Below are 27,357 nucleotides of genomic sequence, written 5' to 3'. Positions count from 1 at the left end.
TGCACTCTTCTACCAACTACTGAAGGACCACTCAAAATTGTCTTGCATTTCACAGTTTCACACTTTTGCATGACCTGTCTTGCCACTAGTAGACATTAAATTTGTGACTTCCTACTTAGAATGGGGAACCCCTGAGGTCATGATGGCAAATGGGCACTTTAAAAAAATATTTAATAGTGGCTGTATCAGTTTACATTCCCACCAGCAATACAAGAACGTTCCCTTTTCTCCACACCCTCTTCAGCATTTATTGTTTGTAGACTTTTTGATGATGGCCATTCTGGCTGGTGTGAGGTGGTATGTCATTGTGGTTTTGATTTGCATTTCTCTAATGAGTGATGTTGAGCATCTTTTCAAGTGCTTGATAGCCATCTGTATGTCTTCTTTGGAGAAGTGTCTCTTCGTGTCCCTTTCCTACTTTTTGATTGGGTTGTTTGCTTTTCTGGTATTGAGTTGTATGAGCTGCTTGTATACTTTTGAAATTAATTCTTTATCAGTTGTTTGCTATTATTTTCTCCCATTCTGAGGGTTGTCTTTTTACCTTGTTTATAGTTTCCTTTGCTATGCAAAAGCTTTAAAGTTTAATTAGGTTCCACACATATATATGGAATCTGAAGAGATGGCACTAATGAATTTATTTTCAGGGCAGCAATGGATAAACAGGCATAGAGAACAGACCTATGGACACAATGGGAGGAGAGGAGGGAGAAAGGGAGATGTATGGAAAGAGTAACATAGAAATTTACAATACCATTTGTGAAATAGATAGCCAATTTGCTCTGTGACTCAGGGAACTCAAACAGGGACTCTGTGACAGGCTGAAGGGTGGGATGGGGAGGGAGGTGGGAGGGAAGTCTGGGAGGGAGGGGACATGGGTGTACCTATGGCTGATTCTTGTTGATGTATGACGGAAAAACCAAAAAATTGTGTAAAGCAATTATCCTTCAATTAAAAAATTTAAAAAAATACTTCAAATGGCACTGAGAAGAATGGAGAGGAAAATGGAGGTCAGGGGGCATTCAGGATGGGGAACACATGTACATCCATGGAGGATTCAAGTCAATGTATGGCAAAACCAATACAATATTGTAAAGTAAAATAATAAATTTATTAATTTAAAAAAAAGAACATCAGTCAGAATGCTATTTCAGTGGTTCAAACAAGAGACAACAGAGTCCATCAACTGATGAATGGGTAAACAAAGGCAATGGCACCCCACTCCAGTACTCTTGCCTGGAAAATCCCATGGATGGAGGAGCCTGGTGGGCTGCAGTCCATGGGGTCGCTAAGAGTCGGACACGACTGAACGACTTCACTTTCACTTTTCACTTTCCTTCATTGGAGAAGGAAATGGCAACCCACTCCAGTGTTCTTGCCTGGGATGGTGGAGCCTAGTGGGCTGCTGTCTATGGGGTCACACAGAGTCGGACACAACTGAAATGACTTAGCAGCAGCAGCAGCAGCAGCAAACAATATGTGATATATCTACACACTGGAATACTATTCAGCAGTAATAGAAAAGAATGAAGCACTAATTTATGCTACAACATGGATTAGCCTTGAAAAAAATTATGCTAAGTGAAAGAAGTCAGTCATAAAAGACCACATATTATATGATTCCATTTATATGAAATGTCCAAAATAGGCAAATTAATAAAGACAGAAAGTAGATTAGTGGTAGCCAGGTCTTCAGCAAGGGGCAAATCAGGGATGACTTTCCCCGATATGGGGTTTCTTTTAGGAGTGATGAAAACATTCTAAAATTAAATTGTGAGGATGGCTGTAGAACTCTATGAATATATGAATATATGAATATATATATATGAAATATATATGAAATATATATATATATGAATATGAAATAAATATATATGAAATATATATGAAATATATGAAATAGTATTGTGTACTATTTAAATGGGTGAATTTCATCTCAGTAATACTTTTAGTTGTTTGAAAAGAGAGATAATGTGGGCCAGAATTAAGGTACTAGTAGTAGGAGTAGAGAGGAAAAGATGATGAATGTGTTCAAAAGAAGCTCAGCGACCTGTGAATGAAACAGGTTTAATTCAGGTGAAGGTACTTGGAAACAGAGTATACCCATAAGTAAAAAATAAGAGTTCTTGCTATATAGTAAGTGCTCAAGGTATATTAATGGTTGATATTTTTGCTTTTTCCTATAACTGGGATTTTCTCCAGAACTTTCTGGATTTGTTGCTGGTTTCCATCTTTATCATATCAAGTGTGTTAGAAAGAGCATTAATCTTTAAATTAGTAAACTTGAATTTTAGATCTTGATTTTCTATATGCTGTGTGACCTTGGGCAAGTTGATCTCCTTCTCTGGACCTTAATTTCCTCATCAGCAGAATCAGGGAGTTCACTAGAATTGTGTATTTCAAATTGGCTGCTTCAGAGCCCAAAAAGATGGAGGAGATAGTTCTTCTTTATTGGTCTACTGGACCACCAGGGAAGTCCCTGATGTTTGTTTTACTTATTGGAATTCTGAACAAAAGTTTGCTTAGAGAAAGAGTTCTGTGGAAGAACTAGCTACTCTAAATAAGGTAAAGATATCTAGTTTACATGAGATCTCTATCAGGGTACTGAAAAAATTTATACATAGCTCATTATGTGTAATTTCACTTCAATGTCATGAAGTGAAAGAGCATGTCATTTGGAGCCATGGGCTTGGCTTTGAATCTTAGCTCCACACATCTCTAGCTGTGTGAGCCTGACCTGTCATCGAACTTTTATAAGCTTCAGTTTCCTAATCTATAAAATGGGGGTAATAATACATACATCAACAAAGTTGTCATAAAGACAAAATTAGTCCAGAGGAGACTAAGGCAGTGGTCTGCAACCTTGGCTGTACCTCAGAAATCACATGGAAATCTTTTTTTTTTTATGTGAATACATGTGCCTCATTTCTAGAGACTCTTATTCAGTAGCTCTGGGGGTGAAGCTGGGCATTCTAAATTAAAAAAAAATACATTCCTATAGTAATTCTGATTCACAACATGATTGAGAACCACTTAGACAGGTATTTGGGGCAGATTAAAGAGTAAGGTAGATGTCAATGAAGAGATTAAAACAATTATTAATAAACAATAAACATCACTGCTTCTGTTGAAGATATTAGACAGCTAAATCCATCAGCATTTTCAATGTTTTCAGGCAGCCTGCTTTAGAAGTTTTGCAGTCTTTCAGCTCATTAACTTTCCCTTTCTCTCAGGTCATGTTTGGCTGTTCCGTCATTCAGAGTGATGGGGATACTTACCAGTAGGGAGAGTTACCACCACTGCAACTTGTGTAGTGTGTCTTTGTGGGGAGAGGGTAGAGGACAGTGGTGCTGATGATGATGGGAGGGAAATCCTAAAGGAAAAAGCGTAGAATAAGGAGTGTGTTTCAGAAAGCCCCAGCAGAGCAATGCACCTGCAAATTAGTTACAGGCCAGCCAGGTGGAATTTCACTGCAGAACCTGTCACTTGTCTGCAGTGGGTTTGCTTGTGGATCAATACATGCCCATCTCACAACTGTGCGTGTTGACCCAAGACTGAATTTCACCCACTGTCAAATTTAAACAGCAAGAAAGACACAGATTCCATCTCTGGGTGGGGAAGATCCCCTGGAGAAGGAAATGGCAACCCACTCCAGTATTATTGCCTGGGAAATCCCATGATAGAGGAGCTTGGCAGGCTATAGTCCATGGGGTCACAAAGAGTGGGATATGACAGAGCACAGGCATGTGCACACACACACACACACACATACACACACATACACTCAGTTGACTGAGGCTGACCTATATCAAGGGGCTCTTTCTCTTTCTCCATTAATTAGCTTCAGTCAGTTCAGTTAGTTCAGTCGCTCAGTCGTGTACGACTCTTTGCGACCCCATGAACCACAGCATGCCAGGCCTCCCTGTCCATCACCAACCCCCAGAGTTTACTCAAACTCATGTCCATAGAGTCGGTGATGCCATCCACCCATCTCATCCTCTGTTGTCCCCTTCTCCTCCTGCCCCCAATCCCTCCCAGCATCAGGGTCTTTTCACATGAGTCAACTCTTTGCAGGAGGTGGCCAAAGTATTGGAGTTTCAGCTTAAGCATCAGTCCTTCCAATGAACACCCAGGACTGAGCTCCTTTAGGATGGACTGGTTGGATCTCCTTGCAGTCCAAGGGACTCTCAAGAGTCTTCTCCTACACCACAGGTCAAAAGCATCAGTTCTTCAGTGCTCAACCTTCTTCACAGTCCAACTCTCACATCCATACATGACCACTGGAAAACCCATAGCCTTGACTAGAAAGACCTTTGTTGGCAAAGTAATGTCTCTGCTTTTTAATATGCTATCGAGGTTGGTCATAACTTTCCTTCCAAGGAGTAAGCGTCTTTTAATTTCATGGCTGCAATCACCATCTGCAGTGATTTTGGAGCCCAAAAAAATAAAGTCTGACACTGTTTCCCCATCTATTTGCCGTGAAGTGATGGGACCAGATGCCATGATCTTAGTTTTCTGAATGTTGAGCTTTAAGTCAACTTTTTCACTCTCCTCCTTCACTTTCATCAAGAGGCTTTTTAGTTCCTCTTCACTTTCTGCCACAAGGGTGGTGTCATCTGCATATCTGAGGTTATTGATATTTCTCCTGGCAATCTTGATTCCAGCTTGTGCTTCTTCCAGCCCAGCGTTTCTCATGATGTACTCAGCATATAAGTTAAATTAGCAGGGTGACAATATACAGCCTTGACGTACTCCTTTCTCCATTTGGAACCAGTCTGTTGTTCCATGTCCAGTTCTAACTGTTGCTTCCTGACCTGCATATAGGTTTCTCAAGAGGCAGGTCAGGTGGTCTGGTATTCCCATCTCTTTCCGAATTTTCCACAGTTTACTGTGATCCACACAGTCAAAGGCTTTGGCATAGTCAATAAAGCAGAAATAGATGTTTTTCTGGAACTCTCTTGCTTTTTGATGATCCAGCGGATGTTGGCAATTTGATCTCTGGTTCCTCTGCCTTTTCTAAAACCAGCCTGAACATCTGGAAGTTCACAGTTGATGTTTTGCTGAAGCGTGGCTTGGAGAGCTTAGAGCATCCCAAATTTCAAACTCCATCTTGTTGCTTATTTTATTCATCTCTTATCTACTGTCCTCTCAGCAAAGAATCACCACGACAAGGCAATCATTAGTCTGAGAGAAGGCTTCCTTCCCCAAGGGAGATACCAACTGGGCAATTTTATGGAGATGCAATAGACAGCCTCCAAAATCTGATTCTTACTTTCATTTAGAGTCTAATGCTTTTCTCTGATAATGAGTGATGTTGAGCATCCTTTCATGTGTTTGTTAGCCATCTGTATGTCTTCTTTGGAGAAATGTCTGTTTAGTTCTTTGGCCCATTTTTTGAGAGGGAGGTGGGAGGGGGGATCGGGATGGGGAATACTTGTAAATCCATGGCTGATTCATGTCAATGTATGACAAAAACCACTACAATATTATAAAGTAATTAGACTCCAACTAATAAAAATAAATGAAAAAAAAAAAGAATCTAATGCTTCAAGGTGTCATGCTTCTGAGTAGGTGGACATTTTGAAGTTGTGACGATATTCCCTGTGATGAAGACTTTACACTTAGAATACAGCCAAAGCACTAAGAGCAAAGGAGTGTGCGATCCAAAGGGCACCAAGAAGCCCCTTCTTTCCCAAAATCTTCCCTCCGCAAAAATTCGTCACATCATTTAGTTTTAGATTTCTCCTGGATCAGAAATGAATTTCTGTGAATCTGTTCTTTTAAAATGCAGTCCTGAGATCCTTCAGGAGCTCTCAATCATCCCTGCCTTTGCCTGAATTAGTTGAGTCCGGTGGCTTCCCACCCATGTCGGATCTTCACTATAGAGACCAGGAATAGGCAGGGAGAATGGGAGCTTAATTTGTAAACATGGGTGATGGAAGAGCTCTTTGGTGTAGAGGAATCAAACAGTGGCCAACTAGAGGAGAGAACTGGGGAGAGGAGAACAAGGGGGTTGAGTGCACAATCCTAGGTTTTAAAATAAATGCATACACTTCTTTTCAGGTTCACATTGAACTCTTCACCAGCATTTACCAGCCTTTGGCTCCATAAATAGTTTTTAATTATTGTCAGCCGGAAACAGAGGAAATTGTTTTTGTATCAGAATGTCTCAAAGTCATAAGAGCAGCAGAGCCTTCCTCTAAGTTGGGACTACAAGTCTCCTGCTACTTTTCGTTGCCTTTGGCTGATTCACACTTCTGCTTCCTCATGGCTGTGCCCACATCCAATGCCCAGGTTACTCTGCTTAGCAACACTTTGCTGGCACAAGGGATCTGTTGCTGTTTGACTTTTTCTCCCCTGCTGTTTTGTTTCTTAGGTTTTCCTTGCTGGGGAATGAGGGATTTGAGGAGAGAAGATTTCCCATTTAGGACTTTATCTCTTAAACTCCACTTAAATGCTCGAGTGTCCTAAAGTCCACCTCCCCTTTGTTAAGAAATGGACTAATTAGCAGCGTGTGCAGGGGTGGGGACTTTCATAAAGGTCTTTCTGGAGGCAAGGGAATGAACTAGGTGGCCTGTCGAGAGTCCCTACAAGGCTCCTTGATGCTTTGGTTCCAAAAGAAATTGCTCTGTTTCTTTTTCAGGTTGTCATTATTAGATTGGATGCCCTGATTTCCAATCTGCCCCTAGCTGCAGCAGTTTCAGTAATGATTTCTCTGAGCTCTAGCTCCTAGAAGACTGGCAGCAGGAAGAGCGCTGTACTAGCAATCAACCCGAAGCAAGCTCCCTAGAACCAGATGCCATCAGGGATCAGACTATATCTGGGGGGACTGGAGACAGGCACAGCATAGATGTGCAGATATAGCTCTGACTCTGCCCCCTAGTTGTTTCTAATAAACTAAACCTAGGAGCAGAGAAAAATAGACTACTAAGGAGAAAAAAAATGATGCAATGTCGTTGCATTGGTTTCCCAGAAAACATCATCCCAAGCAATCTGCATGTTTTCTGTTTGACTAAGAAGGGTTTTAATTTTCCCTTCTTAGTTAAATGTAGTTAAAATGTAAAATACATTTTACATTTAGTTAAATTAGTTAAATTAAATTAATTAAATTAGTTAAAATGTAAAATGCATTTTAAAAGCAATTATTTATTCATATATCCACACAGGGAAATTGTAGACTTCAGATTATTATGTGAGAATTTCTATTTCACTCTAGTTTATAGAGGATACTCACTCCAGCTGTAAATAAATGCTTGACTTACTCAAATCATGCAAACCAAGGGTTTGAACGCAATGTCATATGCATTTGATTATAAATGCCACTGGCTGTGGGGCCCTAATGTACTTCTATGAGATGCTGTAATGATGGCTTATGTTTATTAACTGCTCTGTGTCAGGCATGTTTCCAAGCACTTTGCATGAATTAATCACTCAATCTTATAAGAACCCTATGAACTAGGTACTATCATTGTTCTCATTTTACAAATGAGAAGAGTGAATGACTGAGGCACGTAACTTTTCTAAGTTCAAATGGGGTGGTAGAGCTGGGAATTGAAAACAGGCAGTCTGGCTCTAGAGCCTGCATTTTTTAATACTACTCCATGGAGACTACTATGACACCAACCACACAATAGGCACCTTAGAAAAAGAAGAGGTGGCTGTAAAAAATTCCAGCTGGTTTTAAGATGAACATGAACTGGTGTTTTTAGTGTTCCTGAGTTATGACCTCAAGAAGCTATACTGATTCCTGTAATGCTATCAAAAATAATCCCTTTAAGAAGAATTTTCTTAGGCAATCTTCACTATAACCCAGTGAGATAGATAGAATGGCTGTTATTATTCCCAGTTGAGACATAAGGCTGATGACACTCAAGGAGGTTAAATCACTTGCCTCAGCATCCCACATTCAAAGATTATAAAACTTAATATGGTTAAGATGGCAATGCTCCCCAAATTGATCTACAGATTTAATATCAGTTCAGTTCAGTCACTCAGTCGTGTCCAACTCTTTGCAACCCCATGAACCGCAGCACACCAGGCCTCCCTGTCCATCACCAACTCCCAGAGTCTACCCAAACCCATGTCCATCGAGTCGGTGATGCGGTCTCATCCTCTGTCGTCCCCTTCTCCTCCTGCCCCCAATCCCTCCCAGCATCAGGGTCTTTTCAAATGAGTCAGTTCTTCCCATCAGGTGGCCAAAGTATTGGAGTTTCAGCTTCAACATCAGTCCCTCCAATGAACACCCAGGACTGATCTCCTTTAGGATGGACTGGTTGGATCTCCTTGCAGTCCAAGGGACTCTCAAGAGTCTTCTCCAACACCACACTTCAAAAGCATCAATTCTTCAGTGCTCAGCTTTCTTTATAGTCCAACTCTCACATCCATACATAATCACTGGAAAAACCATAGCCTTGACCAGACAGACCTTTGTTGGCAAACTAATGTCTCTGCTTTTCAATATGCTGTCTAGGTTGGTCATAACTTTCCTTCAAGGAGTAAGCGTCTTTTAATTTCATGGCTGCAATCACCATCTGCAGTGATTTTGGAGCCCAGAAAAATAAAGTCAGCCTTTGTTTCCACTGTTTCCCCATCTCTTTGCCATGAAGTGATGGGACTAGATGCCATGATCTTAGTTTCCTGAATGTTGAGCTTTAAGCCAACTTTTTCCACTCTCATCTTTCACTTTCATCAAGAGTCTCTTTAGTTCTTCTTCACTTTCTCCCATAAGAGTGGTGTCATCTGCATATCTGAGGTTATTGATATTTCTCCTGGCAATCTTGATTCCAGCTTGTGCTTCTTCCAGCCCAGAGTTTCTCATGATGTACTCTGCATATAAGTTAAATAAGCACAGTGACAACATACAGCCTTGAAGTACTGCTTTTCCTATTTGGAACCAGTCTCTTGGTCCATGTCCAGTTCTAACTGTTGCTTCCTCACCTGCATACGGTTTCTCAAGAGGCAGGTGAGGTGGTCTGATATTCCCATCTCTTTCAGAATTTTCCACAGTTTATTGTGATCCACACAGTCAAAGGCTTTGGCATAGTCAATAAAGCAGAAATAGATGTTTTTCTGGAACTCTCTTGCTTTTTTGATGATTCAGCGGATGTTGGAAATTTGATCTCTGGTTCCTCTGCCTTTTCTAAAACCAGCTTATACATCTGGAATTTCACAGTTCACGTATTGCTGAAGCCTGGCTTGGAGAATTTTAAGCATTACTTTACTAGCATGTGAGATGAGTGCAATTGTGCAGTTATCAAAATCCTAGCTGCTTTTTTTTTGTAGAAGTTAAAAAGCTGATCATAGAATTCATAATGGGATTCAAGGAAACCAAAATAGTCTTGAAAAAGAATAAAGTCAGAGGATTCATACTTCTTTATTTCAAAATTAACTACTATAAAGTAATAGTAATCAAGACAGTGTGGTCTGGCAAAGAATATAGAAATAGACAGATAGATCAATGGAACAAAACTGAGAATCTAGAAATAAAACCTTATGTTTATGGCTAATTGGTTTTTGTCAAGGGTGCCAAAATAATTCAGTGGGGAAAGAATAATCTTTTCAACAAAGGTTCTAGGACAACTGGATGCCTGTGTGGTCAGTTACTTCAGACCTATCCAACTCTTTGCAATCCTGTGGACTGCAGCCCGCCAGGCTACTCGGTCCATGGGATTCTCCAGGCAAGAGTACTGGAGTGGGTTGCCATTTCCTTCTCCAGGGGATCTTCCTGGATCAGGGATCGAAACTGCATCCCCTGCAACTGGATATTCACATGAAAAAGAATGAATTTGGACCCTTAACTATCATCATATAAAAATTAAATCGAAATGGTTCACAGACCTAAATGTAAGGGCTAAAACTATAAAACTCTTAGAAGACAACAGAGATGGTAATCTTTATAAACTTGGATTAGAAATTTTGGGGATATGATACCAAAAGCACAAAAAGATAAAAAATAGCTAAATTGGACTTCACTAAAATTAAACAAAAAAATTGTTCTTCAAAGGGCACCATGAAGAAAGACAACCCACAGGATGGGAGAAAATATTTGAAAATCATATATGTGATATGGAATTTTCATCCAGAATATATAAAGAACAATTACAATTCAACAATAAAAAGACAAATAATCTAATTTTTAAATGGACAAAGAATCTGAATAGACATTTGACCAAAGTTGCACAAATAGCACATGAAAAGGTGCTCAACAATATTAGTCATTAGGGAAATGCAAATGAAGGCCACAAGATACCGTTTCACACTCACTAAAGTAGTTATCCTGAAGAAGGAAATGGCTATGCACTCCAGTATTATTGCCTGTAGAATTCCATGAACAGAGGGGCCTGGTGGGCTATAATCCATAGGGTCACAAAGAGCCGACATGGCTGAGTAACTAATGCTAGGGTTCAGTTCAGTTCAGTCGCTCAGTCGTGTCCAACTCTTTGCAACCCCATGAACCACAGCACCTCAGGCCTCCCGGTCCATCACCAACTCCCGGAGTCCACCCAAACCCATGTCCATTGTGTCAGTGATGCCATCCAACCATCTCATCCTTGTCGTCCCCTTCTCCTCCTGCCCTCAATCTTTCCCAGCATCAGGGTCTTTTCAAATGAGTCAGCTCTCCACATCAGGTGGCCAAAGTATTGGAGTTTCAGCTTCAATATCAGTCCCTCCAATGAACACCCAGGACTGATCAGGAGATCTCCTTTAGGATGGACTGGTTGGATCTCCTTGCAGTCCAAGGGACTCTCAAGAGTCTTCTCCAACACCACACTTCAAAAGCATCAATTCTTCAGTGCTCAGCTTTCTTTATAGTCCAACTCTCACATCCATACATGACCACTGGAAAAACCATAGCCTTGACCAGACGGACCTTTGTTGGCAAAGTAATAGTTATAATTTAAAAAACAAAAATAGAAAATAACAAGTATTGGTGAGGACTTGGAGAAATTTGAAACCTCACATGTTGCTGGTGGGAATTGTAAAGTAGTCCATCACTTCATCAAAAAGTTAACATATGACCCAGCAATTCCACTCCTTTCTTTTCAAGAGACTTGAAAACATATGATCACAAAAATAATTGTACATTCATGGTCATAGCAGCATTATTCATACTAGTCAAAAAATGGAAAAAATCCAGAAGTCCATCCACTGATGAATGGATAAACAAGATAAGTTATTTCCACTTCATTCAGTGGAATGAATAAAACAAATGAAATACTGATAGACGCTACAACATGGACAAACCTTGAAAACACTGTGCTAAGTGAAATAAGCCAGTCACAAAGGAATGAGTATTATATGATCTTTTATATGAAATGTCCAGAACAAGCAAATTCACAGAGATAGAAAGTAGATTTGTGGTTGCCAAGGGCTGGCAGGTTTGTGGGAAAAGGGGGAGTGAGTGATAACGAGTATGGAGTTTATTTTCAGGGTAATGAAAATACTCTGGAATTAGATAGTAGGGATGGTTGCATGACACTGTGAGTATATTTTAAAATGTTGAATTTTACACATTAACAGGGTGATTTTTGTGGTTTGTACATTGTACCTTAATAAAGCTGTTATTAAGGAAGTGACTTGCCCAGAGTCACAGAGCTAATACATAACAGAACTAAGACTTTCATTCAGCACAGTTCTCCTCTAACCTGTACTTGGAATCTTCATTAGTTTCTCAAAATACACAACTTTTGTGATGGCCTTTCTCTGATCAAAATCCTCTGGGGGCTTCCTGATTAAATAGAAATTCCTCATTATAACATTCAACTTTGTTTTACCTTGCAATTTTCATTTCCACTAATACTTTTTCCTCAAACATTAAGTGAATCCCTACTATGGATTCCTACCTCCACTTACTAGGACTGAGTATAGAAAATTTGGGTACCTGTCCTCATAGATTTAAAGAAGTAGTTGGGATGATAACCCCCCACTCAAATAACTATAATACAGGCTACAATTAGTGTTGTGGTAACTCAGAAAAGGGAGAAAACTTCTGGCTAGTGTTTGAGTATATTTGCATCTGAAGCGGACAGTAAAAGGGAAGGCTTTGTTGAAGAAGTAGCAGTTGAATTGGGCCTTCACAAGGAAAAGACTCACCATCCAGTATAGACAAAGGTAGTAGAATCCAGGGCAAGTTTGGAAAGTAGCAAGTAGTCTGGATAGCTGGGAATAAAGTGAATAGAAAGAGGAGTGGTATGAGAGAGGGTGAGAAAAAATTGAGCCAGATCATGGAAGACATTGATTGCCAACAAAAGCTATTTGTACTACACTAGGATGTGGTGTGAAAATGAAAAGACCATGGGCTTTGGATACAAACCTGAGTTCAAACCTTGGCTGCATCACTGATCAGGTCAGTGACTTTCAGTAAATTGTTTTTGCTAATTTTCAAAATGGGAATAAAGAGCTCTACCTCATCTTGGTTGTACAAAAATAAATATAATAAGATGTTATGTGTTAGGAGAACCATTGGTAGATTTAGGGGTAAGGATAGAGGAGGTGATTAAAGCTATGTTTGAGAAAAGCTCATCTATCATAAAAGGGAAGAGGGAGGAGCTAGGTAATCAAAGCAGTCACGAGGCTGCGTCTGTCGTTCAAGCAAGAGATCACATATGGTGGTTCCAAAACTGCAGCTGTCAAAGAATCCCTTACACTGATGAGATCTCAAATAAGAAAGGTGATAACCAAAGACCTTCTGAAAAAGGAGTCAACAAGATGCTTAACTGATGAAGAAAAAGGGTGAGAAAGAGGACTCTGGGCTTTTAAACTTAACTGAAGAGGAATTTTATAGCTATTGGCAGAGCCTGGAAGGTCAGGAAGCAGCATAGGTTTGGCACAGGAGTGGATGAGCTAAATTTTGGTCTTCTGTGAGGAAATAGTAATTTTATGGAGAGTAAGGGAAACTAGAGATTTGGAAGTCATGGAGGGGACTGCAGATGCTAAGGCAGTTTGGGGAGCTATCAAGTTGGGAAGTTAGCAAAGCCTAGGACTTTGAGCAAGCTCTGGGAGTTGGTGATGGACAGGGAAGCCTGGAGTGCTGCAGTCCATGGGATTGCAAAGAGTTGGACACGACTGAGTGACTGAACTGAACTGAATAAGACACTAGAACCTGCCTGGGAAAGGTGCCAAAAAGAAGGTGAGTGTTTTTCAGAAACAAGTTGGCACGTTTCAAAATTTGCCTCAAGCAGGACAGGACTATTTCCAAGAGAGGAGCAAGGGTTGTAGAATTCTGTTCCTCTTTCTTGCCCTCTTTATGTCTATATTACATGGCCCCAGCAACTAACATAGAATAAGAATATAGCGTTCCAACTACTACTATATTATAATTCAGGTACACTGGAGGATTAATAAGTTTTTTAATGGGATGGATGAGAACCTGAGAATTAATGTGCAACATTAATTCTGTAGGGAAAATGTGTTTTGAGTTCCAAGTCATTAAACCTTTGGAATACATCTCATTTGTATGCTGGGGACTGCCTGTATTAAAGTCATGGTTATAATCTTGTTCCACCGCATTCAGCCATTCTCAAAAGCTAGACAGAACTTAAAGCACACAGGAAAAAAACTCTTCTCCATGTGGAGGCTCCAGTATCAGTTTAATCAGATAGTTGACAGTCCATCTGCTCTTGATTAAGGACCCTGATCATCCACAGCTCTTGAAGGGATCATGGCAATTCACTTAAAACAGGTGTTAGCTGCTTCAGTCATAGCCCCTAGGTTCCCACCTAGAAGGAGGCCTGTGGGTCAGTAATTGCCTCTTACATCAGGCCACCAGCTACCACCTTCTCTCTGGAAAAGTCAGTTGGTAGAGGGCTGCTTTGGCTTAGCTGCCATTCTGTAGGCCTGGGGACATACTGGGCATTTAGCACCCATTCAGAACTCCTCTGTACCCTGATGGAGGAAATGTCTTTGTAATGTCCTCTTACTGGCAACCCCCAGTTTGCTCTAGTCCTATCTTGTCAGTTAGCTACCTGGCAAGTGCCTCTGGTCTCTCCATGCCCTTCCCCCTGAACATTAGCATTTTGTGCCACTAATTGACAGGAGCTAATTGACAATTAAGTGGTGATGGGAATCACACTCACGCTGAATAAGGAAGCAACACTGGTCCCCATGCGGCTGAACCAGGGCTTTACTTTTGTAGCCATTCTTCTTCTGACACGGGTGACTCAGAGGAGAAATATAGGATGTAGAGGATTTCTCAGAAACATTAAAGTGATTCATTCCATCTAGAGATACTTGTGTCTAGTTTGCATTTTCTTCCACTAGTTCCACATTCCAGAAGACATTTCCAAGGAGGCAAAATAGTGCCATATTGGATTGACTGTAGGTATGAAAATTTCAAGGGCAACAGTAGAAATCACACTAAAAAAGTTATGGTATTTAAGAAAACAGATATCAACTGATCGAGAGTCACTGGGACTTTCTGAGATTCCTAAGCTTAACAGGCAGTAAACGAGAAACATATGGACCAGACCACAGCCCAACTCCAAGAAGAATCAGTTGCTCCTTCCTCCATCAACCCAAAGTAATTAGAAGCATTGAATTACAGTTATTATGTAACTACATATTTCTGTAACCAATCTCCTCTACTAGATTATTATTTTGATACTTCATTCAACATTTTTTCCTAAATTACCAGCAATAGTTACAGGTATGAACACAAAAAGGTATTCAGTTTTATTCAACAGTACACCTACCATAAGTTAGTGGCTCTACTACACATTGAGGGATGAGTTAGACATAATCTCTGTCCTCAGGATGCTTAAGGTTTAGTGGCAGAAGTAGAAACAAAACCAGATTTTAATATGATATATTAGAAACACACATTAGGTGCCACAGGTTCACATTGGAGGTGCACTTAAGCCCAACCTAGGGATTCAAGAAAGATCGCCTGAAGGAGATGACACATGAACTGAACCTTGAAGACATGTGTAGGATTAGGGAGGGGAAAAAGATGAGAGAAGCCTTCTAGGCAGAGGGAACAATGTATTACACACCATGAAGTGTGCAAGTAACTAGAAGCAGTCTGAATTACAAAAGTATACAGTTCCAGGCATGGTGTCAAAAAGATGGGGCTTAGAAGGTCTGCTAAAAAATTGAAGCTTTATTCTATAGTTTGCTGGGGAGCTATTTAAGAATTGAAAGTCATGGTTTATTCATTTATCTTTCAGAGCCTACATTATGAATTATCCAGAGAGCTCTTCTGAAAGTCTGAACGATAGATTATAGGTATCAGGAAATCAAATATATTTTCACACACACATAATACTGCTCTTTGAAAAGATCAGGAACATGATCAGCAATTTATGTATAAGGACATTGATAAGGCATTATTTGGACTTCCCTGGTGGTTCAGATGGTAAAGAACCCACTTGTAATGCAGGAGACCAAGGTTTGATCCCTGGGTCAGGAAGATCGCCTGGAGGAGGGAATGGCTACCCAGAATTCAATGGACAGAGGAGCCTGATGGGCTATAGTCCATGGAGTTGCAAAGATCTGGACATAACCAACACTTTCACTTTCATAGCATTGTTTATAAGTGGTGACAAATTAAAAACTTTTTAAATACCCAGTGGTAGGGGAAACATTAAGTGAGCCAAGGTGCATCAATAAGGTAGAGAATTATGTTGCCATTAAAAATATCATATTTTGGAAGACTATATATGACATGGAAAATATCCATGGATTTTTAACCTTAAGAAAGCAAGACATAAAGCAACAAATATAGTATGATCCCAATTTTAGGAAACACACACACATACACACATAAAGGAAATCTTATCTCTTGGAGCTGGGTGGTCAGCTTATAGGAGATCTTTCTTCCTTATTTTTATTCTTCTATGTTGCTTTTAAGTTTTCTACTGTGCACACATATTCTATAAAAATAGCACTAAAGAGTATTTGAAACATCAGTGATATAAATAGAAGAAATCGGGAAAAGCATCCTTTAGACTCACCCTTTCTCATCCTTTCTGAATTTTCTTTCTTTTTTTTTTTTTTTTGTTGGTCATATTCTCTCAATCCATGACAAAGACGACTTAGAGAGGCTTTTATGATGATTGACAGAGTCAATTAAAGGGATGGCACATAGAGCTTGTTAGGGATTTTTTTTTAATAATTGTATTTATTTATTTATTTATTTTTGGCTGTTCTGGGTCTTCACTGATGCTTGAGCTTTTCTGTAGTTGTGGTTCACAGGCTTCTCATTCAGTGGCATCTCTTGTTGTGGAGCATGGGCTCTAGGGCGCATGGGCTTCAGTAGTTGTGGTTCTTGGGCTCTAGAGCACAGGCTCAATAGTTGGGGTGCAAGGGATAAGTTGCTCCAACGCATGTGGGATCTTCTCAGATCAGGGATCAAACCCATATCTCCTGCACTGGCAGGTGGATTACTTACCACTGAACCACCAGGGAAGCCCAGGGATGTTTAAATGAACAAGCACTGTTGGAGAGAAAACCCACAGCAATGGAATATGACTAGTTAGCAACTGGAAGAGATTCAATGGGAAAACTGAAGACTAATGAACAGAAGATTAAATTGCAGCTGGAGAGATTTAGGATTGAGATATTGCAAACATTAATGATAGTACAAATTGTTAAACCCCGAAGAGGGTCACCAAGAAATGTTTAGATACTCAGCTATGTCTAGAGTTCTTTAAAGCCTAGAGTTCTTTAAAGTCAGGGGGATAGACAATATGGCCTCATGCAGTCTTTTTCAGTCACAAATTCTGTTGTTTCTTGTTTGAACAGGATATAAAGAATGATGGTTGCATCTTTTTAAAGGGAGAATGGACAATTAGAAGTGAATGGGAGCTGGGAGCCTTTTCTATTTTCATCTCTGTATTCTGCCATGTCCACTGGTAGGAGATTTGGATATAATCAAGGCACAGCCAAGTAGTATCTATTATCAGCATGTAATGATGATAAATGGAGATTGTATTGCCATAGTGCAGTGAATAATCCTCCAAAGTTTCTTTTCAGAATAGTCCTTCACTAGCTCTTAAAATACACCATCCCCAGGGACTTCTAAGTGACAGGATCCTGCAAACAGTGAGTCTTGGAGCTGGAGCCCTGGGAGGTTGGCTCAGGCCCAGGGACCCATTTAGCTGATGCTATGTTCTGAAATCACCCTGATTATGAAGCAGAGCTTCTGAGTGCCAAGTGTTATGCCAACCGAATGACTTGACTCTGAAAAGTTAACAGGAACCCAGGATGCCTGTTACAGCACTGTGAATTATTGCTGTTGTTCAGCTGGGGAATTGTTACTGGGAGTTACGGGTCTCCATGCCCCAGGCAAAAACACTGAGCCCAAAGGGAGTGCCCAACTTTGAGCAGGGGAAAAGGACAAGTGCCCCAAAAGCACTTGAGGATAAAGACCCTCCTAGGTGTAACATCAGGAGCAGTGAGAAGGTCCCTCTTCTGATGGATTTCTGGTAAAGACTATTGGATACATGAGACCACTTTAATATGAGTAAGGGCATTCTTTATTTCTATAGTCAGACCTAAAATTGCTATGTGAACACCCTTGGGAGAAGGAATTGGGTGGTGGACTCACTCAGCCACACTGTGGTGAATGTGCAGGCAGGGGGCTCTAATATGTCAGTGCCTGAGATAGAGGTTATACTCTCTCATCAGTGATGCGGGCTCAATACAGAATCAGGGCAAGGCACTGGAGAGTCTGGTGGAAGTATCCCCCTTCCAACCTTGGCCCCTGGGCAGCATATCAGAATCTGAGTAGGTGTGTTTATGTGCTTGGAGGCTCCTGTATGAGCACACATGGACACAGGCTTATTGTACTTAGAGATTGTGAAGAAATATTAACAAATCCGTGCTGAGCACCCAAGTATGCCAGACCCTGTACACATGTTCTCTCACCCAGCCCTTGTGAAGTGGCTAGGATTCCCATAGTCAGAAAACCAAGTCCGAGAGAGGAAACTGCTCATTCAAGGTTTGCAAAAGTAGGAAATAAAACCAGGTTGTGGCCTGGGTCTCTAACTTAGATTTACTCCTCCAAGTGAGATAGTAGAATTGCAATCCAGTCTGTGTGTGTGTGTTAAAAGTATTAATTTGTCAAACATAATCACTTAGAATAGTACACACTTGTGGTGACTTCTGTCAATTTTATTGTCTTTGTTATACCAAAAGCTTCAGTCAGATGAAACTGAACTGAGCCTCCCTGGACCTCTGAGAAGCCCTTTCTCTGCTGTACAAGAGTGATCACCACCTGAGCAATAAACAGTCTCTCTAGAACATGTTTCCAATCTTGTCATTCACTTATTTAAACTCCTTCAGTGGTTTCCAATTTTCTTCCATTTAAGGGCCAAATTCTTAACTTTGTCTTTTAATAATCTGACCTCACTGGACCTGCCTGATCACATTTCCTGCTACTTTACTTGAGACACCATGTGAGAGCCCTATTGAACTTCTCATTGGTTGTTTACCAAATGTGTCATGTTCTTTAGTAACTCCCTGATCTGACAACTTGGTCCCTCTGCCTGGAATCTCTTTTCCTACTTTTCCATCTGGGTAACTGCCCCTCCTCTTCTAGAATAGCTGTTTAAGGTACCAGGATAAGGTAGGCATAGGGCTGTGGGATTCAGTTTAAGGGCAGAAATATAAGGTTTAACTAACACATAGTAAAAACTACCCTTGAAAATGTACTAAACCATCCCAAAGTATATCATACAAGGTTTTGTTTATACAACCTTGTACATAAATATGTATGTGAAAATATGTGTCATTAAACACTGGAATCACACTCAGAGCAGTATAGTAAAATGTGAAAGCTGTGAGAAGTAGAGAACTCAGATCCCATGAGGGAATCATAAATGAACATTTGTCTTCTCATGATCACCCACATCTGGGATTCACTGAGTCTTCCTGGTAGCCTGAATGATCAAAATTGTTTGTTCCCCCTCCCTCTCTCTCCAATCTAAATGGAGCCCCATAATGCTATCTCACTAGAACCACATATTCTATGAATCTTTTCCTGACTCCCTCAGACACTATCAGTCTAATAGAATTCTGATCATATCTCTACCATAGCACCTATTAGGTCTTGTCATAATTATTTAAGTATCTATTCTCCCAAATAGACTGTGAACACCTGCAGAGTATGACCCAGAGCATCTATATCCATAGAACCTAGGACAGTTCTTAGGACCAGTGCTTCTCAAAGCATATTCCATGGATCAACATCAGAATTACCTAGAACACCTCTTTTTTTTTTAATCTTTTGGCCATGACTCACGGGGCATGTGGGACTTTAGTTCCCTGAGCAGGGATCAAACTTGCACCCCCTGCATTGGCAGGGCAGAGTCTTAACCACTGGCCCATCAGAGAAGTCCCTGGAGCACCTCTTAAAATCTAAATTCATGAAAGAGAAATAACAATTTTAATTAAATTTTTATTTAAGGTTCTGATTCAGTACTTCTTGGGTTGGATCCAGGAATCTCTAATTTTGAGGCACTTCCCAGGGATTAGATCTGATAGACAGAGTGCCTGAAGAACTATGGACAGAGTTTCATGACATTTTACAGGAGGCAGTGATCAAGACCATCCCCAAGAAAAAGAAATGCAAAAAGGCAAAATGGCTGTCTGAGTTCAGTTCAGCTCAGTTGCTCTGTCATGTCCGACTTTTGTGACCCCATGAACTGCAGCATGCCAGGCCTCTCTGTCCATCACCAACTCCAGGAGTCCACCCAAACCCATGACCACTGAGTTGGTGATGTCATCTAACCATCTCATCCTCTGTCATCCCCTTCTCCTCCTGCCCTCAATCTTTTCCAGCATCAGGGTCTTTTCAAATTAGTCAGCTCTTCACATCAGGTGGCCAAAGTATTGGAGTTTCAGCTTCAACATCAGTCCTTCCAATGAACACCCAGGACTGATCTCCTTTAGGATGGACTGGTTGGGTCTCCTTGCAATCCAAGGGACTCTCAAGAGTCTTCTCCAACACCACAGTTCAAAAGCATCAATTCTTTGGCACTCAGCTTTCTTTATAGTCCAGCTCTCACATCCATACATGACCACTGGAAAAGCCATAGCCTTGACTAGACGGACCTTTGTTGACAAGGTAATGTCTCTGCTTTTTAAAATGCTGTCTAGGTTGGTCATAACTTTCCTTCCAAGGAGTAAGCGTCTTTTAATTTCATGGCTGCAATCACCATCTGCAGTGACTTTGGAGCCCAGAAAAATAAAGTCAGCCACTGTGTCCACTGTTTCCCCATCTATTTGCCATGAAGTGATGGGACCAGATGCCATGATCTTAGTTTTCTGAATGTTGAGCCTTAAGCCAACTTTTTCACTCTCCTCTTTTACTTTCATCAAGAGGCTCTTTAGTTCTTCCTCACTTTATGCCATAAGGGTGGTGTCATCTGCATATCTGTGGTTATTGATATTTCTCCTGGCAATCTTGATTCCACCTTGTGCTTCCTCCAGCCCAGCGTTTCTCGTGATTTACACTGCATGTAATTTAAATAAGCAGGGTGATGAAACTAAGCCATGCTGTGTGGGACCACCCAAGACAGACAGGTCATGGTGGAGAGGTCTAACAGAATGTGGTCCACTGGAGAAGGGATTGGCAAACCACTTCAGTATTCTTGCCTTGAGAACCCCATGAACAGTATGTCTATCTAAGAAGGCCTTAAAATTAGCTGAGAAAAGAAGAGAAGTTAAAGGAAAAGGAAGGATATACCCATTTGAATGCAGAGTTCCAAAGAATAGCAAGAAGAGATAAAAAAGCCTTCCTCAGTGATCAATGCAAAGAAATAGAGAAAACAATAGAATGGGAAAGACTAGAGAGCTCTTCAAGAAAATTAGAGATACCAAGGGAACATTTCATGCAAAGATGGGCTCAATAAAGGACAGAAATGGTATGGAGTTAACAGAAGCAGAAGATATTAAGAAGAGGCAGCAAGAATACACAGAAGAACTATACAAAAAAGATCTTCATGACACAGATAACTACAATGGTGTGATCACTCACCTAGAGCCAGACATCCTGGAGTGCAAAGTTCAGTGGGCCTTAGGAAACATCACTATGAACAAAGTTAGTGGAGGTGATGGAATTCCAGTTCAGCTATTTCAAATCCTAAAAGATGATGCTGTGAAAGTGCTGCACTAAATATGCCAGCAAATTTGGAAAACTCAGCAGTGGCCACAGGACTGGAAAAGGTCAGTTTTCATTCCAATCCCAAAGAACGCAATGCCAAAAATGTTCAAATTACCACACAATGGCACTCATCTCACATGCTAACAAAGTAATGTTCAAAATTCTACAAGCCAGGCTTCAACAATATGTGAACTGTGAACTTCCAGATGTTCAGGCTGGATTTAGAAAAGGCAGAGGAACCAGAGATCAAATTGCCAACATCTGCTGGATCACTGAAAAAGCAAGAGAGTTCCAGAAAAACATCTACTTTTATTTTATTGACTACACCAAAGCCTTTGACTTTGTGGATCACTACAAGCTGTGGAAAAGTCTTCAAGAGATGGGAATACGAGACCACCTGACCTGCCTCCTGAGAAATCTGTATGCAGGTCACGAAGCAACAGTTAGAACTGGACATGGAACAACAGACTGGTTCCAAATCAGGAAAAGAGTACGTCAAGGCTGTATATCATCACCCTGCTTATTTAACTTACATGCAGAGTACATCATGTGAAATGCTGGGCTGGATGAAGCACAAGCTAGAATCAAGTTTACCGGGAGAAATATTGATAACCTCAGATACACAGATGACACCATCCTTATGGCAGAAAGCAAAGAAGAACTAAAGAGCCTCTTAATGAAAGTGAAAGAGGAGAGTGAAAATGTTGGGTTAAAGCTCAACATTCATAAAATGAAGATCATGGCATCCAGTCCCATCACTTCATGGGAAATAGATGGGGAAACAATGGAAACAGTGAGAGACTTTATTTTGGGGGGCTTCAAAATCACTGCAAATGGTGAGTGCAGCCATAAAGTTCAGAGATGCTTACTCCTTGGAATAAAAGCTATGACCAACCTAGACAGCATATTAAAAAGCAGATATATTGCTTTACCAACAAAGGTCCATCTAGTCAAAACTATGGTTTTTCCAGTAGTCATGTATGGATGTGAGAGTTGGACTATAAAGAACGCTCAGCGCCAAAGAATTGATGCTTTTGAACTGTGGTATTGGAGAAGACTCTTGAGAGTCCCTTGGACTGCAAGGAGACCCAACCAGTCCATCCTAAAGGAAATCAGTCTTGAATATTCATTGGAGGGACTGATGTTGAAGCTGAAACTCCAATACTTTGGCCACTAGTGTGAAGAACTGACTCATTGGGAAAAGACCCTGATGCTGGGAACAATTGAAGGCAGGAGGAGAAGAGGACAGCGCAGGATGGGATGGTTGGATTGCATAACTGAAACAATGGGCATGAGTTTGAGTAGGCTCTGGGAGTTAGTGATGGACAGGGAAGCTTGGTATGCTATAGTCCATGGGATTGCAAAGAGTCGGACATGACTGAGAGACTGAACTGAACTCCCAGGTAATAATGATACAGATGTAAATGTGGCCTCTTTTTTGATGCCTTCCCCACCTGCTCTCTCCTGTCTCCCATAGACATGACCTCTCCTATTGCCATAGGGTGAGAAATGGGAAAACGTTAGAATTGAGATGCATGGCACTGAGAGGGGTTAATTGGGAAGGAGTTGGAAAGATGGCTTGAATTTTACCCAGAGGTTTGCATCCAAGTCTGTGCACAGAAGTTGAGGTTGCTACCAGAGTTGTAAAGTGGCAACAGTGATCATTTTAGTTGACTCCTCAGGACTCATTCCATCCCTTTTCCATTGAATTGCAGCAAGGCAATTTGGGAAATTGACCTCAGTTCAAGGGGTAAGTCTAATTGGTCTGAGGATAAACCTTTTGCCAGTTATGGGTCAGACACCCAGACTGCCTAAAATTCAGGTGAAGGTTTATTGCAGCCTTTTGGAAAACTTTATCCTTGCTTTTAAGAGATGGACTCTTCCCTTGGTTGTGAACAAGAAAGCACGTGGCTCTGATTGCTGTTGACAAATTTCTCATGACTGTGAGAAGAATCTAGCCTTAGATAGAAGCTGATCTTTGGGTAATAGAGTACAGTGATGGAAAGAATCTGGGTCCTCGGTGACATTTATTTTATGTTGTGGTAAAATACGCACAACATGAAATTTTTCATCAGTGGCATTAAGTACATTCACATTATTGCACAATCATCACCACCATCCATCTCAACAACTTCTACATCTTCCTCAACTTAAAATTGGTGTTCATTAAACAGTGACCACTCAATTATCCCTCCCTCCAGCCTCTGGCAACCACCATTTTACTTTCTGTCTCGGAGAATTTGACTACTCTAGAAACATCATATAAGAAGAATCATAAAGATTTGTCCTTTGAGACTATTTTATTCACTTAGCCTAATGTCCTCAAGGTTCATTCTTATTGTAGCATGTGTAAAATTTCCTTCCTTTTTAATGCTGAATAATATTCCATTGTACCACATTTTGTTTATCCGTTCATCTGTCTATGGATGGTTGGGTTGTTTCGCTTTCTTGCTATTGCAAATAATGTCGTTATGAACACAAGTATACAAATGTCTGTTCAAGTCCCTGCTATTAATTCTTTTAGGTATATACCCAGAAGTGGAACTCCTGGATCATTCTATGTTTAATTTTTTGAGGCATTGCCATACTGTTTTCCATAGCAGTTGCACCATTTTACATTTCCACCAGCAATGCACATGTTCCAGTTTTTCCACATCCTTGCCAATACTAGTCATTTTGTATTTTGTTATTGTTGCTGTTTTTTCTTTTTAATAATAGCCATCCTAGTGGATATGGAGTAGTATCTCATAATGGTTTTGATTCATATTTTCCTAATGACTAGTGATGTTGAGCACTTTTTCATGTGCTTATTGGCAATTTGTATATCTTCTTTGAATAAATGTCTATAGAAGTCCTTTGCCTTAATCAGATTATTGACTTGTACTTGATGACACTTTTAAACTGCTGAATCAACCAACTCTGATGTCTGCTCTGACTTTGTACTCCCAGTTATGTAGTTTAGTAAACTGCCTGTGGTAAACTGAATAATGGCTCTTAAAAGATATCCATGTTCTAATCCCTGAAATCTATGAATATGCTCTCTCAGGTACTTTGCAGATGTCATTAAGTTCAGTTCAGTTCAGTCACTTAGTCGTGTCTGACTCTTTGCAACTCTATGGACTGTAGCACACCAGGCTTCCCTGTCTGTCACCACTCCCAGAGCCTACTCAAACTCATGTCCATTGAGTCGGTGATGCCATCCAACCATCTCATCCTCTGTTGTCCTCTTTTCCTCCCACCTTCAATCTTTCCCAGCATCAGGGTCCTTTCCAATGAGACAGTTGTTCACATCAGGGGCCAAAGTATTGGAGCTTCAGCTTCAGCATCAGTTCTTCCAGTGAATATTCAGGACTGATTTCCTTTAAGATTGACTGGTTGGATCTCCTTGAAGTCTAGGGGACTCTCAAGAGTCTTCTCCAACACCACAGTTAAAAGGCATCAAATCTTTGGCACTCAACCTTCTTTATGGTCCAGCGCTCATGTCCATACACGAAAAAATCATACTTGAAAAATCATAGCTTTGACTAAACACCTTTGTCAGCAAAATAATGTCTCTGCTTTTTAATATGCTGCCTAAGTTTGTCACTGCTTTTCTTCCAAGAAGCAAGCATCTTTTAATTTCGTGGCTGTGGTCACAATCTGCAGTGATTTTGGAACCCAAGAAAATACAGTCAGTCACTGTTTCCATAGTTTCCCCATCTATTTGCCATGAAGCAAATAAAGGGTCTTGAAATGGGAAAATTATCAGGGTTATTAGGTGAGCCCAGTGTTATCACAGGGGTCTTATGAGAGAGAGGCAGCAAGGTCAGAATCAAAGAAGATGTAACAATGGGAGCAAAGGTCAGAAAGATATGAGATCATGAGCCAAGGGATGGGGGCTGCCTCCATAAACTAAAAAAGGGGAAGGAATGGATTTTGCCCCAGATTCTCCAGAAGAATGCAGCTCCACCAACATCTTGATGTTAGTTTTGCAAATGCGTTTCAGATGTCCAATCTGCAGAGCTGTAAGATAATAAATTTGGCTGTTTTAAGCCTCCATAAGTTTATCAGTCACTCAGTCATGTCTGACTCTCTGTGACCACATGGACTGGGGTCCACCAGGCTCCTCTGTCCATGGGATTCTCAAGGCAAGAATACTGGAGTGGGTTGCCATTCCCTTTTCCAGGGGATCTTCCTGACCCAGGGATTGAACCCAGGTCTGCCTGCATTGTAGGCAGATTCTTTATCATCTGAGCTACCAGTGAAGCCCTTTAACCTCTACTGTTGTTCAGTCACTGTTCAGTTGTTCAGTCATGTCTGACTCTTAGTGACCCCATGGATTGCAGCAAGCCATGCTTCCCTATCACCACCTCCAGGAGTTTGCTCAAACTCACGTCCAACAAGTCAGTGATGCCATCCAACCATCTCATCCTCTGTCTTTCCCTTCTCTTCCTGCCTTCAATCTTTCCCAGCATCAGGGTTTTTCCAATAAGTCGGTTCTTCATATCAGGTAGCCAAACTATTGGAGCTTCAGCTTCAGCATCAGTCCTTCCAATGAATATTCAGGGTTGATTTCCTCTAAGATGGACTGGTTGGATCTCTTTGCAGTTCAAGGGACTCTCAAGAGTCTTCTCCAGCACCACAGTGCAAAAGCATCAGTTCTTTGCCACTCAGCCTTTTTTATTGTCCAACTCTCACATCCATACATGACTACTGGAAAAAAACATAGCTTTGACTATAAGGACCTTTGTAGGCAAAGTAATGTCTCTGCTTTTTAATATACTGTCTAGGTTTGTTACTTCTTTTCTTCCAAGGAGCAAGTGTCTTTTAATTTCATGGCTGCAGTTACTGTCCAGAATGATTTTGGAGCCCAAGTGATTTTAAGCCTCTAAGTTTGTGGTAATTAGTTACAGCAGCAATGGGAAACCATATGCTACCTTATCGTTTAAGTCAGAGCAGGCTTCAGGGTTGGTTCATTCAACAGTTTAAGAGTGTCAATAAATATATCTCAACAATAAAAAAAAATCGCCTCATCAGAAAAGAGGCAAAGTCATTTTGTTATTTACAGCCAAGGGCATCTTCATTGATACACCAAGTAAACCAACAGTAAAATAGCCAAGTCTAGACTCTCAGTGAATTCCAAACTACCTAGCAACCACGTTTAGGGAGTTTGATAGTGGGCAGTCATTGCATGACAGGGAACTGACAAGGAAAAGAAATTCTGATGTACATTCTGATGTACTAGAGAAAACTGAAGTCACCCTCAAATGTTTGATTACTGAATGAATATGGTTATTTTTGCTTAATTTGATTACTTGTGTTTATAATTTCCTCCCTGGTTTGGCGCTTCTGTGGTACTGACCTGCAGGGCTGTGTATTCCTCACCAGACTGGCTTAGCCTGTGGGTTTGATGGCAAATATCCACAGGAGTTGATTGTTGCCCTAGAGGCTTGTCTTATAAACTCAGACTCTTTTGCAAACTCTATCTTGCCTCCCTCAGGGACCTTTTCCTTCCCTGTTATTTGTTGTTAAATCACCAGGCTGAGCTAAGTACCCAAACAACAGATCTTTCTCATCAGGTCCCAGAGGAAAGAGACATGGTCCACTCACCTTGGACCCCAAGTCCTCAAATCACTAATGAAGCAGACTGTGTAATTTCCCTAGGCCCAGGTCCTGATTCCAACTTGGGTGGGCAGAAGTTATTGCCTTAAAGCAAATAAACTAAAAACAAAACAAAACAGATAGGTTCATTTCCTTTCCTTTCTTGATGTCTAGAGTTTGTGTTAAAACTGGGTTTCCTGCCTTCACTCTCAGTTGAGCGTGTGGAGAATTACAGAGCAGTGCCAAAAAGATTGTTAAAGATCCTTCTACTTTTAAGGGAATGCAGATTACTTTTAGGGGAGAAGACGACTTTCTGCAAAACATATAAGCAATCTTTGTACCTAGAACTGAAGCTGTTTCCCATAATAAAATTTTCCATTGATCAAGTATCTGTTTCCCTATGATGAGCTCCAAACAACTGGAGATATAATCATTTTTCTTTCTAGGCTAGCTAATGATCTAAGTTGTGGGTTCTTCAGATACTTGGCTTCTCCCTAGTCTCCCCATGCTGCTGGGTTTTAGGACTTTCCATAGCAGGTCAGCAGCCCCACTAGAGCTAAAATACCATCTTTGACAACTGTCATTCCAATCTCAAGAATCCTAAGAAATTGGGTATTTCTGTGAAACCATGTCTCCAGTGAACTGCTTGACTCCGAGCTTCAGGACTCAAGAAGTCA

The 27,357-nt window shown here is 40.7% G+C and overlaps 1 protein-coding gene across 10 annotated transcripts in view; it reads left to right on the top strand.

Moving 5' to 3' along the window:
• The window catches only part of DCX (doublecortin), a 378,912-nt gene that overhangs the window by 185,045 nt on the left and 166,510 nt on the right, over positions 1 to 27,357 (top strand). Inside the window, exon 1 of one of the 10 annotated variants that reach the window (XM_043895325.1) lies at positions 12,267 to 12,343. The exons of the other annotated variants lie outside the window; for them this stretch is intronic. The gene's annotated coding sequence lies outside the window, so the exon portion shown is untranslated. Of the gene's footprint in view, positions 1 to 12,266; positions 12,344 to 27,357 lie in introns of those variants that run through there. 10 annotated transcript variants of the gene reach the window in all.

The sequence above is a fragment of the Cervus elaphus genome, chromosome X (assembly GCF_910594005.1).
Source record: "Cervus elaphus chromosome X, mCerEla1.1, whole genome shotgun sequence".
Classification (NCBI taxonomy): Eukaryota; Metazoa; Chordata; class Mammalia; order Artiodactyla; family Cervidae; genus Cervus; species Cervus elaphus.
Note: the sequence above shows the minus strand (reverse complement) of the source record. Positions and strands in the feature narration are given on the sequence as shown.